The sequence below is a fragment of the Lepus europaeus genome, chromosome 8, assembly GCF_033115175.1.
Source record: "Lepus europaeus isolate LE1 chromosome 8, mLepTim1.pri, whole genome shotgun sequence".
Taxonomy (NCBI): domain Eukaryota; kingdom Metazoa; phylum Chordata; class Mammalia; order Lagomorpha; family Leporidae; genus Lepus; species Lepus europaeus.
Genome location: NC_084834.1, coordinates 30,847,272 through 30,866,101, shown reverse-complemented (window position 1 = coordinate 30,866,101; position 18,830 = coordinate 30,847,272).

Here is an 18,830-nt window from a genome sequence, read left to right as displayed (position 1 = left end):
TCACAAGTAGTGACTTGACCTGCTGTTACACATTACCAGGCCTACAATTTATTTCATGTATTTATACATTAGGTCTATGACTAGCCACTGGAGTACAGTCTATCAAATGTTTGTGCTTTAATAACTTCAGCTCAATTATTCTCTATTCTATTCACCTATGGAGCGTTCAGAAATTATAGATGTACAAGCCACACCTACAAATTCTGACTTAAGTGGTTTAGAAAGCCTAGGAATGAACTTTAAGAAAAAGCTGCCTTTCTCATTTTAATGCCAAACCTAAGTTCAAAGCCTAAGTTCACAGGTTTAGGGCAGCAGTGTCTCAGGAGCTCCAAGCTGCTACTCAGATTGCAAGGTCCTCTCCTGAGATGGTGAGTGCAAGCCTCTGCAGCCTCATGTCCCAGCACTTCTGCCTTCACTCCCCGATGCCTCAGGCTTACTAAAGACTCGGCACTGCTGTGATGTTCCACGTTGCATCCCTTCAGTCACATGGCTGCATCAGTGCTTTCCTCTCCCTTGGCGCCTCACCTGACAACAGAATTATTCCTCCGCCAAGACTCAAGTACACATCACAGTCCCTGTGACATGATCTCCCCTTTGCCGCCACTGTCTTGGTGCAGACACCGCGAGAGGCGATCAGAGATGTATGCTCCACTTCCTTTTTCATGCAATGATGCTTATTTCTTTACACATTTGTCTCCCTGACCTAATTACATATCCTGGTTCCAGAGTCCAACGAATAGTAGTCATTTAATTAAAACTTTGGTTAATAGAATTCAATGAAGAATATGAAAACACAGTCATAAACCTACAAACAGAGGTATAATGTGTCAATTGTCAATGATAAAACATTGTTTCAATGTTCTAATAATTCTTAATAAAGAATGCTGTCATCAGATAAATAATCCATTAGGTTGGAAACATTCATTATCTACTAACTTTCTGACTACTGCAGGATACTAGCCTTTTGAGATAACTAGTCACGCTACCCCAAATCACCTCTTCCCCCTACACACTCATACACAGATACATACATGCACATGAATATGTGCACACACACACACACACACTGGTATTATATTATTCATGGTATTGTGTCCTCTCTCCCCTCTCATTTGGATTGGATATGAGCCCTGATTTATCTTCTTGTCTTGATTTTATGTCTCCTCTTTCTATATATGGGAATGGCTTTTATACTATTCTGTCTAAATATATGCTCAGTGTTTTGCTCCAATATTGTTATGGGTCCAGAGGTCAATCCCAGGGAAGTTGCTGAATTAAGAAACAGTCTTTTGCTGCCAAGTTTTTAGAGGCAAAGCCTCTGTCAAACTCAGACAAGCAGAGTCCTGGATCAGCCTGGGATGCTGAAACCTGGAATATATATTTGATAAAGGCAATCTTTAGACAAACAGAAAGACAGGCTTCTAATTTGTTCTATGGTTCCCACTAACCTAAGTTGGAACCATAGAAAGGACAAAACCAGAAATGGAACATGACCAAGGTCCTTACATTTTGAGCCATCAAACCTGCACAGGCCACCCTCAGCCTGAGGCTGGTAACTGTACTCAACAGAGTGGATTACAGCCAAGCAAAGGCTCCCTGTTGCTACTCTTGCCTTAAACTCAGAGAAGGCTGCTGGTAGAGCCAGAGCTGCGGCATGACTCCACAATGCTACCTTACTCCACATGTTTGGAGGCCAAGAGTCATCTTTCCCTCAGCTGACACAATTTACACAATCTTCCTACTCCACATTCAGGATCATGCTGCTCCACAAATCCTTCCCCGACCAAAAGAACCAACTGATGCTTTCCCACCTCTGCCCTGTGCAGCATACCTGTAGGTGTCTAAATCGGCCCAGACTCCATGCTTTTATCCCTTGGATGGATAAATTCCACAAGTGGCATTCAATTTATCCCTTAGTGAATTCCCAGCAATGGGACACCATACTTCCTAACTTCCACAGCATTCTATTCACATTGCTACTAGAGGACTTATTTTTGCTCTGTGTACCTACTTTCCCTGCTAGAATCTTACCTATCAAGAGCAACAGCATCTTGTGTGTTTGTGTCATTAGCATCAGATCGATACTTTGCTCAGGACAAGTTCAATAAACAAGGATTTTTAGTGGAAAAGCACACAATAAATTATAGTAGAATTTACTGTATTTCCTTAATGTCCTCTGATATTACTTATTCCTCTCTCTAATCAGATTGAATAGTCAATGAAAGTAGAGTTGCCTATTCATTCACTTGCATAACTACATTCTTCCAGAAAATAGCTAGGAATTATTTTTGAATAAACTTCCTTTGATTTCCTAGGCTACCTATATTTTACTCTGTGTGTGTGTGTGTATAGTGCTCATGTGCCTATCACCACATATCTCGTATCTCAGGGATGGTGTTAGCTGAAGCTTCCTTTATCATTAAAGGGAGCTGACCTACTGACTGTGACATTTCCAAGGCCTCAGTCTCCATAGGCTTAACATCCTATTCTAGAAGCAATGGTCTTCTTCTCTGAAAATTACCTACTGAATAGGAAAGACAGAATAACAGAAAAGTTGAGGAAATGTCCTCAACCTATTGAAGGATTAGTCTACTATATTCCCATGATGTGCTTGGCAAATGGGTAGGTTGGGGAATGCTATTAATAATAGAGTAAGTTGTGAAAGAATTGCTTGCCATGTCTTGCAACTTATGTGGAAATCACATAACAACTTTAGAATATATAAACTCTTCTCAAAGGTGCACATTTTGAATATTTGCACTTACTGAATGGAAGTCATAGCTTAGGAATCTGAGCTGTGTTGCTCCAAAATTCTTTGCATTCTAGAAAGACTGGGAGAACTGGGGAACTGGGTTCCCTCTGTTTCTATCACAAGGTACATGCTAAACAATGATTTGATGTCAAGTTGTTTTCTCATGAATATTAAATCATTAAAAATGCAAAATAACATCTTCATCTATATTACTGTATTACTCTCTTTCAAACTTCTTGGTTATTTCTCATTTTTTAACCACATTAAGAATACATGTGTCTGAGTTAGCCACCAGAAAGTAAAACTGTTCTTAAATCTGGGCAACACTTTAATGCCATTCACCTAAACTACACTTGGCTCTCTTGATTCCTTAATCCCAAGTATCAAATAGAAAACCTGTGAATTCACAGCCGCATTTAGGAGAATCAAAGGAAAAACGAACACTACACGTACTTGACAAGTCATCCTGACTTTGTTCAGCTGGACCAGTAACCCTCCATCAAAAAACCCTAAGTTTAGGCTGCCAGACTGATTGGGAGATTTCCAGCTGGTTGTAAAGAAAATATTGCTGAAAGATCGTGTTCTTGTCATTTATGGTGCCCGAAAGTCAGAGTTACGAGGGATATTCCTTATTAGGAAAGAACAAAATTCCCAAGATCCACAGAGGCTGAAAAAGCACCCTGTAAAGAGACATGTTGTCTTAGCAAATACTCAAGACACCACGGAGGCAAGGTGTGGAACCCTTCAAACCAGCAAAAGGGCAGCTGAACCAAGACCAGAGACACAGGGCTTAGTCCTGGATTGAGGCCTCTGATTCGGATTTGAAAGTGTGAAGAGGGACAGTCAAGCCCAGCCTTAACCTCTGCTTCTGCCCTTGAAACCCTGGATCCACTACTGCTCAGCTCTCAAAATGTGGTAAAGGGGCCAACCCTAGCAGAAGCTTTGGTGGGAAGGACAGGAACGTTAATGCATATTCCTGGGACCAACTACAGAGACACTGACTCAGATTCACAGTCTTCATTTTTACAACTACTCCAAGTGATCCCTATTCAAAGTGAACTCACCATGCTGGTGCCATGCCTGATGTTAGGCGGGAATTCAGCTGGAGGGGACAAAGCTTGAGATTCTGGGACTCCGTACTAAATCACCCTTGTTGATAATCCAGACCAGACTTAATTCCCCTAGTCTAACAAACAGCCATCTGCCTTTTTATCAGTTATGTCTCCATCTCCATCCCAGGTCAAATAACTGGGATTTCGCCTCTGGTCTTCTTCAGATGACAAGTTGTATGGCCGCCTACCTAGGAATCTGTCCCTCAACTGTTCTGTAACAAGAATCTGGTTACCTTCTGACTGGTTCCCCTATACTCCTTACCTTCCTGTCCTCCCGACATTGAGAATAACATCTTGGGATTTCCCATCACTGTGTCCACTTATTTACAGGACACATCATTGCCTTGAGTTTCTGCTTGCTCCTGAATGTGAGACTATTACCCTATGGCTATTGCTAGTGGCTTCAGACACTTTTACTTTTCTCCTGGTTTTGTTTCCCAGACCTCCAGAACAGAATCTCTAAACTGAAATTTTGCATGTTTGCATCCTTGTCCTATTATAGTAACCTGGGCCATTCCAGCCATGTCTCAAAATTTGACAGGATATATCGAGCTACAAAGTTCCATAACACTCTGACCGAAGGGCCTCAAAAACATGGAAGAATGCATATCAGGAAAGAGTGAGTTTTCCTCATTCCTCCAGGATGGGAGAGGCAGACTACTGGAAATGCAAAGATGAACACAGATAGGGAAGTCACACAAGCTAGGTCCTCAGAGAGTTGGGGCAGTTAGAAGTAGGATGATCTTGTCCTGCTTTGCCCGAGACTGTATAGGGTCCTAGGGATTTGGAATTTCGAATGTTCCAACTGAAAATATCCCCAGAATCCAATGTGCATTGATGACCCAAGGACTAGAAAGTGTTCAGAGTTTTGCTGGATCAATATTTTAGCATATGAAAAAGTTATACAGAACAGGCAATAAGCCAGGTTTTCCTTAATATATTTTGTAAAAATACATAAAGATCAGAATCCTTACAATTATTTTTGACAACTGTACTGTTCTTCATTAAGTACAACTTTGTTCATTGACTGGTTCACATGATCCCTAGATTTTGTGCCAGTTACATACCTATTAGTGAAAGAAAACACTCAACTGTTATCAGTGATACTGGTACTTACTGAGGATTTTCTATGCCAGCCACAAATAGAAGTGTGGATATAAATTATCTCACTTAGGGTCTTACAATGACTGCAGTTGGTGAATGGTGTTTTTAGTCACATTTTACAGATAAAGAAACAAAGACACAAGTTTTAGGTAACTGTCCTTAGAAGAACTACTTTTACTGAATTGATAGGTGACAGACATAACAGATCCCTCACCTCTATTCCAATAAAGTGGAACTAACCAGAATGCAGAGATGAGCTGATTATACAGTCTCAGTGAAGTACACATCCACATCCCTCAGTAGGTAGATTCTGACATACTTCAGGTTCAAAGTCATCAAAACCCCTGCAGCATAAATTATTACTAAAAAGATAAAGAAATAAGAGTCATTTTTTGTTTTGCTCCTTGTTTTTTCTCTTTTTTTTTTCCAGCTGAATATTCCAGGTCAGTGGAAATACTAAGGCTTTTTAAGTGGTAGGAAGCTCTCCTGGGCATTCAAGAAGCTCATGTGGAGGTTAACCCCAGGGTTTGCAGAGAAAGAGGAGGGCTTCTCTTGTCAGGTTAGGCATGATGCTCTAGATCCTCAGTGTTTTCAATCTGATCCATTAAAAAAAAAGTCACCACTAACAGAGTGCTTCCTTTGTGTCATGCTCTGGACATAAATTATTTCTTTCCATTCTCAAAACCATCATGTGAAATAGTGACTGCAGGCTTCATTTAACAGATAAGGAAACAGAAAGGCAAGAGAAGTTCAGTAATTTGGCAAGATTACAACAGTAGCAAATGGTCAAGCCAAGATCTAAACCCACGAAAACTGGTTTGTCCATTTAATTACCTTGATTCTTTACTACACTGCATTTGGGCTGCAAGAATATTGTTACATGAAAACTTAGTGACTATTTTGTTAACCTAACCTCCTCATTTTATTAATAGTAAGCCAAAGCCCCAGAGAGTATAAGAGATTTGGAAAGACAGCATCCATGCCAGAAGGAGTGAGTTATTTAGAGAGAAAAACCTGGGTTTGACTCCTGCCTCTGCCATTGGTTAATTCTGCCACTTGCAACTACTTAACTGTTCTAAACCTCAACTCCCTCACGTTCAAAATGAGGGTAATAATGTTTACCTACAGAGGTGTTAGGGACTTAATTAATTAATTAGCTAAAATAAATGCAAGTGAAGCATTTACTAGAGTCCCTTGCATATACAGCAGAGGATAAACAGATATAATTGCTATGAGATTTACTGTTGATGTTATTATTGCTACAACTACTGAGTGTTGCAACTACCTAGTGATATCTACTACTACTTTGTAATTATCATCATCATCATCATCATCATCATCACTGTTAGAACAAATCATGCATCAGGCAATGACAGCAGCAGGCTTAAAATCTAGTTGCTTCATTTATCATGAGATATTTTCTCCCCTATCATAGAAACAACATTAAAACTTCAAACAGAGAAAGCCTTTAATAAAGACCCTTGGCATTCAGAAGGTTATTTGTAACACGGCCACAGAATTCCAGATAAGAATGTACAAAAATTTGAATGGCATAGATCAAAATAAAGCAAATCTAGTGCCATGGAATCTTGGGCATTAATGATGTTTCTTTAGTATATTTTCCAAGTAAAATATAAAACAAGCATACATATATATATATATATATATTCATTTTTGGCTTTACTCTTTATTTCTTTTGGCTTCTGTATGTCTATGATGAACACATGGAAGATGATGGAATATGATCAATCACACTGGGTTTTGTAGCATGGATTAGTGAGTATAACAGAGGGCCCACAAGATAATCCAACAGAGATCTAACTTCTTGGAGCTTTATTTCTGTAAAAGTTAATAAAATGACAGGTCTAAGCATTTTCAGCTCTCTGAGTACTGACACACCATTGCAGGAAACCATCTTGCTTCTCTTTTCCCATATCTGACATAATGAAATGTTATTAACATACACCTGCATGTGTAGGCTTTCCTAATAGGGGTACATGGAAGAACATTTTACAACACTCCCTGTGTCATAAACAAACCATTCTACACATTTTTATTACATGAGTCACATATGCTATTCATGAAAAAAAGAAGCTAAAATAAGAAAATCAAAATCATTCATAATCACATTGTATAAAATAACTACTAATAATTTGTGGTTTATTTTCTAACTTTTTCTAAGCATATAAAAAACTCAAACATATGGGTACTAGGATATAAATAGATGAGTCAGGCATCCTATGGTTCTTTTTTTTTTAAAGAGATTTATTTATTAATTTGAAAGTCAGAGTTATTTAGAGAGAGGAGAAGCAGAGAGAGAGAGAGAGAGAGAGAGAGGTATTCCATCCAATGGTTCACTCCCCAGATGGCCACAACGGCCAGAGCTGCACCGATCTGAAGCCAGGAGCCAGGAACCAGGAGCTTTTTCCAGGTCTCCCACACAGGTGCGGGAGCCCAAGGACTTGGGACATCTTCTACTGCTATCCCAGGCCATAGTAGAGAGCTGGATCAGAAAAGGAGCAGTCGAGACTAGAACCGGTGCCCGTATAGGTAGCTGGTGTTAACCTGCTGTGCTACAGCACCGGCCCCCATCCTATGGTTCTATTGCACAAAAGGATGACTATAACTATTAACCTACTATATATTCTTCTGTTAAAACAACCTAGAATATAGGATTTTGGATGCTTTCACTACAATGAAATGTTAAATGCTTAAAAGGATAAATATATTTAACCTGGTTATATATTATACAATGTATACGTGTAGTAAAACATCATATAGTACCTCATAAATGTATGCAATTTTTACATGTCTGTTAAACCTTTTTTAAATAAAGGAAATTAAAAATAACTCAAACATAGGTAAATTTACACAATTTTTATTTTTTTAATTTTGAACTTATTATATAATATTTTTATATAGCAAAACAGAGTAAATATTTTCCATATATACAGCAATTATATCTTTACATAACTGCCTGACATTTCATTATGTAAGTGTACCATCAGTAATTAATCAGTCTACTATTATGGACAGTAGGGTTGCTTCCAATTTTCCTGTTGTTATAACGAATACATGTTTATAAACATCCTTGTATATAAACTTTGATACACTTGTTTAAGTATTTCCTTAAAAATAAAGAATTCCAGGGCTGGCATTATGGGGTAGCAGGTAAAGCTGCCATGTATGATGCTGGCATCCCATATAGCGTGTCAGTTTGAGTCCCAGCTGCTCACTTCCCATCCAGCTCCCTGCTAATGTGCCTGGGAAAACAGCAGAAGATAGCCCAAGTACTTGGATCCCTGTACCCACGTGGGAGACCCTGATGAAGCCCCTGGCTCCTGGCTTCCACCTGGTCCAGTCCTGGCCATTGGGACCATTTAACGAGTGAACCAGCAGATGGAAGATTTTTCTCTCTCTTTCTCTTTGTCTCTTCTTCCTTCTCTATAACTCTGCCTTTCAAATAAAAAATATTCTTTTAAAGAAATAAACAATTACTAAGGACGAGATTACCAAATCAGAGTATACATATTTTTAGGGCTTAACAGATAATTTTGTATTAAGTAATATGTATGAATTTGTAATAGGTGCACATACTTATAAGCATACAATTTGCACACTGACAACTAGCTAACAGCAATGCACAACATCCATACCTACCACGGTGTCATAGGCCAGCAAAGGCATGCATCATCCCAAACTAGCAAGATAAATGAGAATTGCTAGACACTGTTAGAAAAGTTCTGATTTTTAAAACATGGATCTGTTTTGCTTTAACAAGTAAAACAGATAAAAAGGGTCTGGTGCTGGGCCTGCACTGTGGCATAGCAGGTAAAACCACAGCTTGTGGTGCCAGCATCCCCTGTGGGCACTGGTTAGAGTCCCAGCTAATCCACTTCCAATCGAGTTCCCTGCTAATGCACCTTGAAAAGCAGTGGAAGATGGCTCTGGTGCTTGGGCCCCTGCTCCTCACCTGTGTGGGAGACCTGGAGGAAGCTTCTGGCTCCTGGCTTCAGATTGGCCCAGCTCCAGCCATTGTGGCCATTTGGGGAGTGAACCATTGGATGGATGGAAGATCTCTCTCTTTCTCTCTCTCTCTCTCTCTCTCTCTCTCTCTCTCTCTGCCTCTCCTTCTCTGTAAGCTTTCAAATAAATAAATCTTTAGAAAAAAATGGGTATGGTGCCACATTTGACAAATGAGAACACTTGAAAATAGAAAAGGAAAGAAAATCATGACTGATTTACAAAACTGCTGCAAATTTCCTGATCAGTGAGAATAGAATGTTAAAATGCCCAAAGGATGAAACAAAACAAAAAAGCCTACTTTCTTCTGGGAAATACTTTAAGTCATTTCCTGCCAGAATATTAACAAAATGAAACCTGACTGTCAAAAATGATGTAGGAAGAGCAAAGCAACAGAACAAGCTAGAAAACTCTTTAGTTGGCATTGCAGGTTTTGTGCGAAACACAGCTGCTGTTTGCATCTAACTGGGCTGCTCTACCCTCTCCTAGAGTCCTCAAAGAAGAAAGGGAAGGCTCAGGTAAGGTGATGACAGGTACATGTATGCCATGGGGGAGACGGTGGGTGAGAAGAGAGAAACAAATGCTGTACAAACTAGTAAGGAAAATACTGTCTTCTACACTGCAGGCTATGAGATAGAAGTTCTCTACTATTCTATGAATAGTTGTCTGGTTATTACAACAGGCTTTCCTAGTGGTAACTCATTTAATCTTATGGTAATTATCCCCATTTCCTAATGGGGAAACTGAGGCAAGCCAAGTAATATGTACAGCTACAAAGTTGGGCTGATACTCAAACTCAGGGAGGTTAGCTCTGAGAATTCACCCTCTTAGCTACATTAGAATGCAATATCTTCAGGCATGGTTACAGAGACAAGAGTTCAGGATCGAAGGCCTGAGGTCCAAGTCTGGAGATGCCGCCTGCTATGTCTAGCAAGTTAATTTCTCTAAGCCTTAGATTCCTCCTTGGTAATGTAGGTGAAATGTGCATATCAGCTCCATCCTCACCCTTCTCATGCAGCTGTGGCCCACACCCACCTGGATGCAGAATTCTGCATATCTTTTGAGCTCCCCCATTCCACCTTGTTTCCAACTGACTTTCCATGTGCACTTCTGCTAATCACCCATGGGCTTCATATTCTCACTAAAGCATGGTCATCGTTCCCCTGGAGAATCCTTTGAAATAAAAACACTAAAACAGTAAATTCTTGTTTTGTAGGTGATAGAGAAGGGAAGAGAAATACACTGCATACTGCAGAGAAAACCACATAAAAATCCCCCATAAATTTCCTGGTAGCTCCACATTGCCAAGTGGAGGGGGTATTTTCAAGATCATTTTCTTGTTTTAGTTCCCTGAATTGATAACTGTCTTCACTTCTGAATTTCCCCCTGGGCATCTTAAAGTCCTTCCTCTTTCTTGTACTTTATAAAGAACTTATTTACTTGGAAATAATGTAACAACTATGTTGTTCCAACAAGAGGACAGGTGTGAGACACATCATAAAAATGGAGGGTGCCATTAAGATACTGTATCACTAACATTCCCTAAGAGATACAAGAAGCTGAGTAACTTAAACAACTGACTCAGCTAAACCTGAGGATGAACAGATCCACAATGTATTCTTACAGGGGGCATTTCTGTGCAGCAGCAATGATGCCAGCTTGGTTGATGCCCCCCAAACTGTATTTTCCTTGATAATGGCACTGGAGACACTGGTTAAACACATTTCAAATGCTTCTCTCCTAAAAATGCAAACAGGTCCCTACCCACAATTTTTGTATTTAATCCTACTGGTCTTTCCCTTACTACCTTATTTACAAAAGTTGCAAATGTGTATTCTATATGCATTTCTTTTCTCAACAACCAGTTTCTCCTTCTCACCTAGACAACTGGACCTTCTCTCTCTCTCTGCTACTACAATGAAAAGTTACAGCTAGCAATGTTTTCTAGGCCTACAAAGAGCTTCCTATTCTGGAATACAATGGCTATGTCAGGTTCCTCACTCTCTGGCCTTCCTCACTGAATTATACTTTTTTTTAATTTTTGACAGGCAGAGTGGACAGTGAGAGAGAGACAGACAGAAAGGTCTTCCTTTTGCCGTTGGTTCACCCTCCAGTGGCCACTGCGGCCGGCGCACCGCGCTGATCCGAAGCCAGGAGCCAGGTGCTTCTCCTGGTCTCCCATGCGGGTGCAGGGCCCAAGCACTTGGGCCATCCTCCACTGCACTCCCGGGCCACAGCAGAGAGCTGGCCTGGAAGAGGGGCAACCGGGACAGAATCCGGCACCCTGACCAGGACTAGAACCTGGTGTGCCAGCGCCGAAAGGCAGAGGATTAGCCTAGTGAGCCACAGCGCCGGCGAATTCTACATTTTCAATGAAACCTAGGGAAGAGTTTCAAAGAAACCTATGGAAGGCAGTTAATATGAACCAACTACTCCAATAGAATGTTTTCTGTTATAAAAGGAATATATTTTAACTATCTGCTTTGCCAACTTATGCAGTATTGTGACATGATGGTACAACCAGTTTATGGAAAATTCTTCCAAATTGAACAGCTCATATGTGAAAGAGAAGTGATAGAAGTCTTCCCAAATTTGACAGCAGCCTCAAAATTTCATGTGATGTTACCCATAACAAGTTACACTGCGCAAACCAATTTTTCTACATTGCTACTAATAAATTTTAATCAATTATATTAAAGATTGAATTGTGTTTATATTTGCTGTTTGGAAAATATTACACAATTATTTTCTTATGCAGAGGTGCTAAAAATGCAGCCAAACTAAAGTAGGGGAAAAACTTAACTTGAGATTATACGAAGGCGCATGTTAATGAAAACATTTTTAAAATTTTAAGACATATAGTGGTATTTCTCAGATTTTATTACTTTATGACTTCTTGTGATTTATTGCTTGTAATAAATACTCACATTCACTTTATATAATTTTATCTTGTAATTTTGTATTACACCAATCAGGCATGGCATAAAATGAGGCAAATCAATTGTTATCTGTTATCATTAAGTTAGCCTAACCGATCCAGGTTTCTGTAATATTAAACATGTGATTTAGACATCGCTTTTTCACACTGATAATTAACTCAGGGAAAGTCAGAACTGCCAACCAAAACAGAAGAAAAAAGAGGGGGGAGGGGAAGTTTTTGCAAATAACCAGAGCATTCCAAAGAATTCCAGAGATGCTCTCACATTCTGTATCACATTCCTTTAAGCACAGCCTAATTTAAACAAACAGCCAAGCAGCCAAGTGCTCCACATCAGTAATGTACACACTGGGGGCAAAGGCCAAAACTTGATTCCGAGTGAAAAGTAAGGAACTGAGCATTGAGTTCCATATGATAGAAAACTAGGGTCCAAACAGATGTCTGCATAAGCAAAAGTCTCATCACATGTGAGTTTTAAGTGTCTCCAAGCTGTGCTACTTTGCACTCCTTTATATAGCTCTACCTGAAGCCAATAGCTTGATCCTTTCTGAACTTAACTGACAGATTATTTAATGGCAAAATGGTGCATTTTTAAAATGGGACATCAAACTTCTCAGTTTAATTAGAATCTATTATAGATGAACTATGTCACACTTTAGCCCAGTTGGCCATCCAGATATGACTTTAGCATTAATAAGCATCTATTCAGTCTTTAAGATACTGGGAAGAGCAGATAATGCTATCTATCTTGTCACAGTAATCCAAACTTCTAATTTCTGTGATTGAGAATTCTGAGACTGTCGATATTTGTAAGTCGACCCCCTAATAACTGTCACTAGAATAGGAACAATCTGTGAACAATGGTTTTACTTGTAGTACTCTGGTACCACAATCAATTCATGACCTAGAACCTGGAATATATAATTTCTTCATCATGTAACAATTTCCCCTGAGCAGGCAAACATAATTTCTGTTACCAAAAATGCTGTCAGTCAAACCTGACTCACTGCTCGTCAGCATCACACAAAGACACACAAATGTGGGACACCTCTGAACTTATTTATTGGTATTTTTGTAATCACCAAGTTTAGTGAATGTGTGGATTCTAAGAACGCTGACCAACAATTTCCTATAAGCCAAACATTGGACCATGAAAGAAGAAAAGACAAAGCATTTATTCCAGGAGGATTACATAAAATGCGGGTTGAATTGTTTAAGTGGAAGAGGCATCTGTAGAGATCCCAGTACTTGAGACTATCATAAAAACCAACAGACATGAGACAGCAGAGCTAGGCACTGATCTGCAGTCTACCCATTCAAATATATTTAGCTATGACTTGTGAAGACAATATGCGCCCAGGGACCTAATGGTTTCTTATTATCAAGCTGAATGACTGGATCTGGCCATCTGAGAACAAGAGATCACAGAACGTCATTAGGGAAAATACTAGGTAAGTAGTGATGTTTGTGGCCCATTAGAGGATCGTTATATGGTGGTCTTGGCCTAAACCATTATCTCAGATAGCATCAGTTTGAGAGGAAAAAAAATTAAAGAGGCCTGGCCTTAAGAGAGGACTCAGAGGAAATGTAGTAGATAGTTGATGTCATTAGCCTTTGTCTTGTCACAAACCATTATCCTTGTGTTTCCTCATCTCCATGTTAAGAAAGTAGTCCTCAGCAAATGTTTTACTGAGGTAATTGTGAAGGGCTTCAATTTTTCAGGACACCGATTTCTCAGTGCTACATGTCACCAGGCACTCTTGTACAAAGTGCCTTAATCTGCAGATACCTTTAGGGGGTCCTCGTGTCTCTGTCTAATTTGGGATAAACCAACAGTCCACATTATTTCACAGTTATCTTATTAGAGAAAGTTGGGTTTGCTAGTGATGATATTAAATCTGTATTTCCCAAAACATGGTACTTAGAGAAGATGCGTGTATTTGTACAAACAAAGCAGTAATTAACTGGGGCAGAAAAGGAGATACCCTAGGTCATGCCCTACCATCCTAGATTTCATGGGTCAGAATTTACACACAGCAAGAACCCAGCACACCACCTGCCAAGGAACACTCCCTTAAAGAATCTCCTGTTCCAAATGTTTTCTTGGGTGCATATGAGACTCCAAGTCTTCATGACATGACATTAATAGCCTTTATGTGATGACATAGAGGACTCTAAGTCACCATTATTTATGTAACAGGGGGATATGAGTTAATCTCTTGAATAAAAAGGGGTTCGCATGGTAGATGTTGCCATGCTATCTGCTATCACATTAACATTTTAAATACCAATTAATACAAGAACTTTAAATAGCATGATTGAGTTATGCTGTAAATTAACAAGTCAGATACAACCTTAATTGAACAGACCTAAATGAACTCAAGGCTAATTGAAAAAAAAAATGTTTAATTTATTGCAGTTTTAAAATTCCTTTTCTTTATTATTTTTGTTTCATTTTATGTCATTGTAACCTGTGATACAAGGAAAGTATTCAATGTATTTAATGTGCACGAACATTCTGTGAGGTTCTTAAATTTAATTGTCTAAAAGTGTAAAAAGGAGTAGACTGTGATAGTGTGGTGGGGACAGCAAGAATTAGTTCAAGATTGGATGATTTTTAACAAGAATTTGCAGTCCGAGATATGTCTACAACCACTTTCTGAAATGCTTACACTAGTAGTTCAGATATTATGACCTTAGTTGGAAAGAGCAGGCTACATACCATCTTAGCAAGTCTATAAACAAAAAACATCTAAATGGTCTGGAAAGGAAGTAACACTGAACATTTGAAACTGCCACTGACACAAAGCAAGTGTAGAAGCTGGAGACCACATGAGTCATTTTAACAGTCCAAAGGCTTTACTTGCAGCTCTAAAAATAATTAATAGTTACTGTTATTCTCTGTCATTCAATTATCCAGAGGAGTACACACAGGGTAAGCTAAATGGGAAAGGGGTTTTTGAGTGGAGACTCCATCTATGTTGATGAATTTTCAGTAAAAGTATCTATGATATGGGAGGTGCTCCATAAGGATGTAGTGGTGAACAAGATCCACATATCAAGAATAATTCTATAACAGGCTCCAGTTTTATTTCCTAGATGATCAAAGTGTAGTCTAGTGGATTTATAGTCATTTTAGAAGAAAAGAGCGACCATATGTATATTCTTCACCAAGTTAAATTCATACCTCTATGCTCATGCCTCGATATTAGTATGTCTGCAGTAATTTTGTATTAGGAATTTCTGATTTGTGTGTATTCCCTCATGGTAATAAGATTTTATGACTCTGCAGAGCACTACAAGATTGGAATGCAGACAGGATGGCTGAGATGCATAACAGAATTCAATATGAATACTGCCCTTTAGAGTCAGGCAACAAGGGGCCCTGGATAAAATGAAAACATGAAGAAAGGCGAGAAGAGAAAGTACAACAGAACTATTGAAGAAATAGCATTCTAAGCAATTTTCTACTTAAAAAATGCTTGGTCATTGGGTGGTATTAGAAAAGGTAGAATACATATTAAATGGAAATGACCAGTCTACCAATTTGAAAAATAGATGTCCAAGGTAAGACTGAGAGATAAGCAGAGAGAGAAGACAAAAATAAGAAATAGAAATTGGATGTGCAGAACTGATATCAAAGATTTCTACTTGTCACCAAGGCTCCAAAGAGAATAATACAAGCCCCTCCTATCCCTACTGTTCTCCAACAAAGACCCAACAGAAGACAAAGAGCTCACCAAATGGTACTCATCAAAATTATTACCAAAAAGGGAGGAACCTCAGAGAGGAATGGTAACAGAGGGAAATAATTTAGAGAAGGTGGAAGGGATCTGAGTAAGAATAGATTGACTCTTTTATGTTGAGAAAAGTGGAAGCAATAAGAGAATAGGCAGAATGAGGGACAAGTTGTCAGGGGTAAGCAGAGGAGGGAGGTCTACCTATTCACAACACACCCAACTGTGCCTCTGTGCAGCCAAAGAAAAATGTTTGATCTTCCTCACTTGCTACTCAACAACAGTGCTGCCACCAACAGCCATCATTCCTACTGGCAGCAGGAGATGTATTTCCAAGGTGCTACTGAACTCCACTAAACAACGCATACTGATGATTTTACCCTGCCTTCAAGCACCCTTATGACTAATATCCTCTCATTACTCCATTGTTACACATGAAGAAACCAAATTTCAGAAAGTTAGGGTCATATGTACAACTTTTTGTTGAATGTTTAGGGTTGATAAGTTTCTACACTCACACAAACACACTTGTGAATTAAAATTACTTCCATCCTGCCTCATTTAAGTTGATAAAATTCTACATTCCCCCATCTGGTAAGGATACTAATATACAAGCTCTTACAATTTGACACATTTGTTATCTGTTTCTTTAACCATAATATTGTAACTACCAGATTGCAAACTCCCATAATTCTATAACTACTACATTGCAAACCTCCATATCAACAATCCAGACAGCTACACTACTGTCAACTTTTATTTTTAATAACTTCACTATTACTGTCAACAATAAAATTTCTTTCTAATAATATTAGCAACAATACTACAGTACCCATCTAATTATGTGATCAAATTATTTGCTCCTGAATGACTCAAAGAGATTCCTCATTTTCTGTAGAACTCTTGAAACTAAGAGAGTGATATCCCTGTGGGTTATAGCTCCTATTCAGTGGCATCATTCAACTATTACATAGCAATAAGTGAGGTTCTCTAAGCATATTTTGTCTCCTAATATTTGAAACATACACAAAACAATTCAATGTGTTCCATACAACTTCCCCAATAACAATAAAGCTATAGACATATAAATAAGATTTACTAGAATTTGAAGAATAGACTAAGTGCTTAGAACAGTGTTACTTGCCGGATTTGTCAGCATTTGAGGTAGTGGAGAAAATAAGATATATTAACAATTTCAAACATCTGTTGAAATGGTTGATGACTCTAACTTACAAGTGAGGTTGCTTGGGAACATTGAATCCTGACTGCAAACAACACATAAAGTGGGTAAGACAGTCCATGAACCTCTTGTAAAGGACTCTAGTGGTCCTCTGATCATTGAGATTGACTCACAAGATTAACAGACTTGTTTTTCCTACCTTACATGGTAGCTATATCCATCTCTTCATCCCAGGATTATGCATTAATCATCTAATCAAGAAGAAAACAACCATATTAGTCTGCAGCCACTGCTAAAAATTCAGATTCTGCACTGCACTCTATTTCCAAAAAGGATTCTTCAGAATCCTGTTAATTGAGCTCAGTCCACTTTCACAGTAACGGCACTGTAATAATTCAACCCCTTTCACAGTGTTTAATTCACACTTAAATTACATGTGAGCCTGGTGATGGACCAAATTATGTGGGTTATTAGAACATACAATTTTGGATGCATCCAATTCAAATGTAACTTAATTAAATCATATCCAGTACCAATATAAAAGTTTTTCAATTTATTTTCTCTTTATGTGCTACCAGTTCCTCTTCTCTGCCATGTATAATATTTGGCCTACTTACTTTAATATATGTAAAATATTTATATAGTATTATATACATATCATACCAAATTGTTTAACTTCTTATGAAAAGCTTTAGTAATTTAAATTTTTAAAACAAATTTAAATCTTATTCAAGCATATTATAAAGCAATACTGACTGATACTGGCTAACATCTTTATTTTTTAATTCAGAAGATTTTGGTTTTGGAGCCCAAATTTCAAAGGTCTTCAGATAAATACAATTATTACTTCTCTCAAAGTAAAAGTATAAAATAATGTAATACAAGTTAAATATATCATGTAAAATTAAAATAATCCATGATTAAAAATGAATCACAAATAAAAATCCAAAAACTTTACTTAAAAATTCAAACATAGGCCGGCGCCATGGCTCACTTGGCTAGTCCTCTGCCTGCGGTACCGGCACCCTGCGTTCTAGTCTGGGTTGGGGCACCGAGTACTAGTCCCGGTTGCTCCTCTTCTGGTCCAGCTCTCTGCTGTGGCCCAGGAGGGCAATGGAGGATGGCCCAAATCCTTGGGCCCCTGCACCCACACGGGAGACTGGGGGGAAGTACCTGGCTCCTGGCTTCGGACTGGCACAGCACCGGCCATAGCGGCCATTAGGGGAGTAAACTAACGGAAGGAAGACCTTTCTCTCTGTCTCTCTCTCACTGTCTATAACTCTCTCTCTGTCTCTCTCTCAATGTCTAACTCTGATTGGAAAAAAAAAAAATTTTCTATTGAATTATTTTGTCAAGATTCCAAAACAGTCAGGAAAGCAACAGCACCTCTGTATTAACAGAGACACTTTAAGTATAATTACAAACACTAATTACTAGATTAAATTCTTTATTATCAGGTCAAGCGGTGATATAATAAAGAATATTTTAAATAAAGTCATAAATTAAGTATTCAGAAAATTACAGCTATAGAAAAGTTTAGCTTCTTTTGTTCTAGTGGAGAAGCCAGAATATTTTCTTGAATTAAAATATACCATTCTTGATCCTTACTTGTACACTCCATTGAAAATATTTATAACTATGCAACTACTTTACTTTTTTTCTTTTTTTTAATTTTATTTAATGAATATAAATTTCCAGTGTACAGCTTATGGATTACAATGGCTTCCCTCTCCCATAACTTCCCTCCCACCCGCAACCCTCCCCTCTCCCGCTCCCTCTCCCCTTCCATTTGCATCAAGATTACTTTTCAATTCTATTTATATACAGAAGATCAATTTAGTATAAAGATTTCAACAGTTTGCACCCACATAGAAACACAAAGTGAAACATACTGTTGGAGTACTAGTTATAGCATTAAATCAAAATGTATAGCACATTAAGGACAGAGATTCCACATGAGGAGCAAGTGCACAGTGGCTCCTGT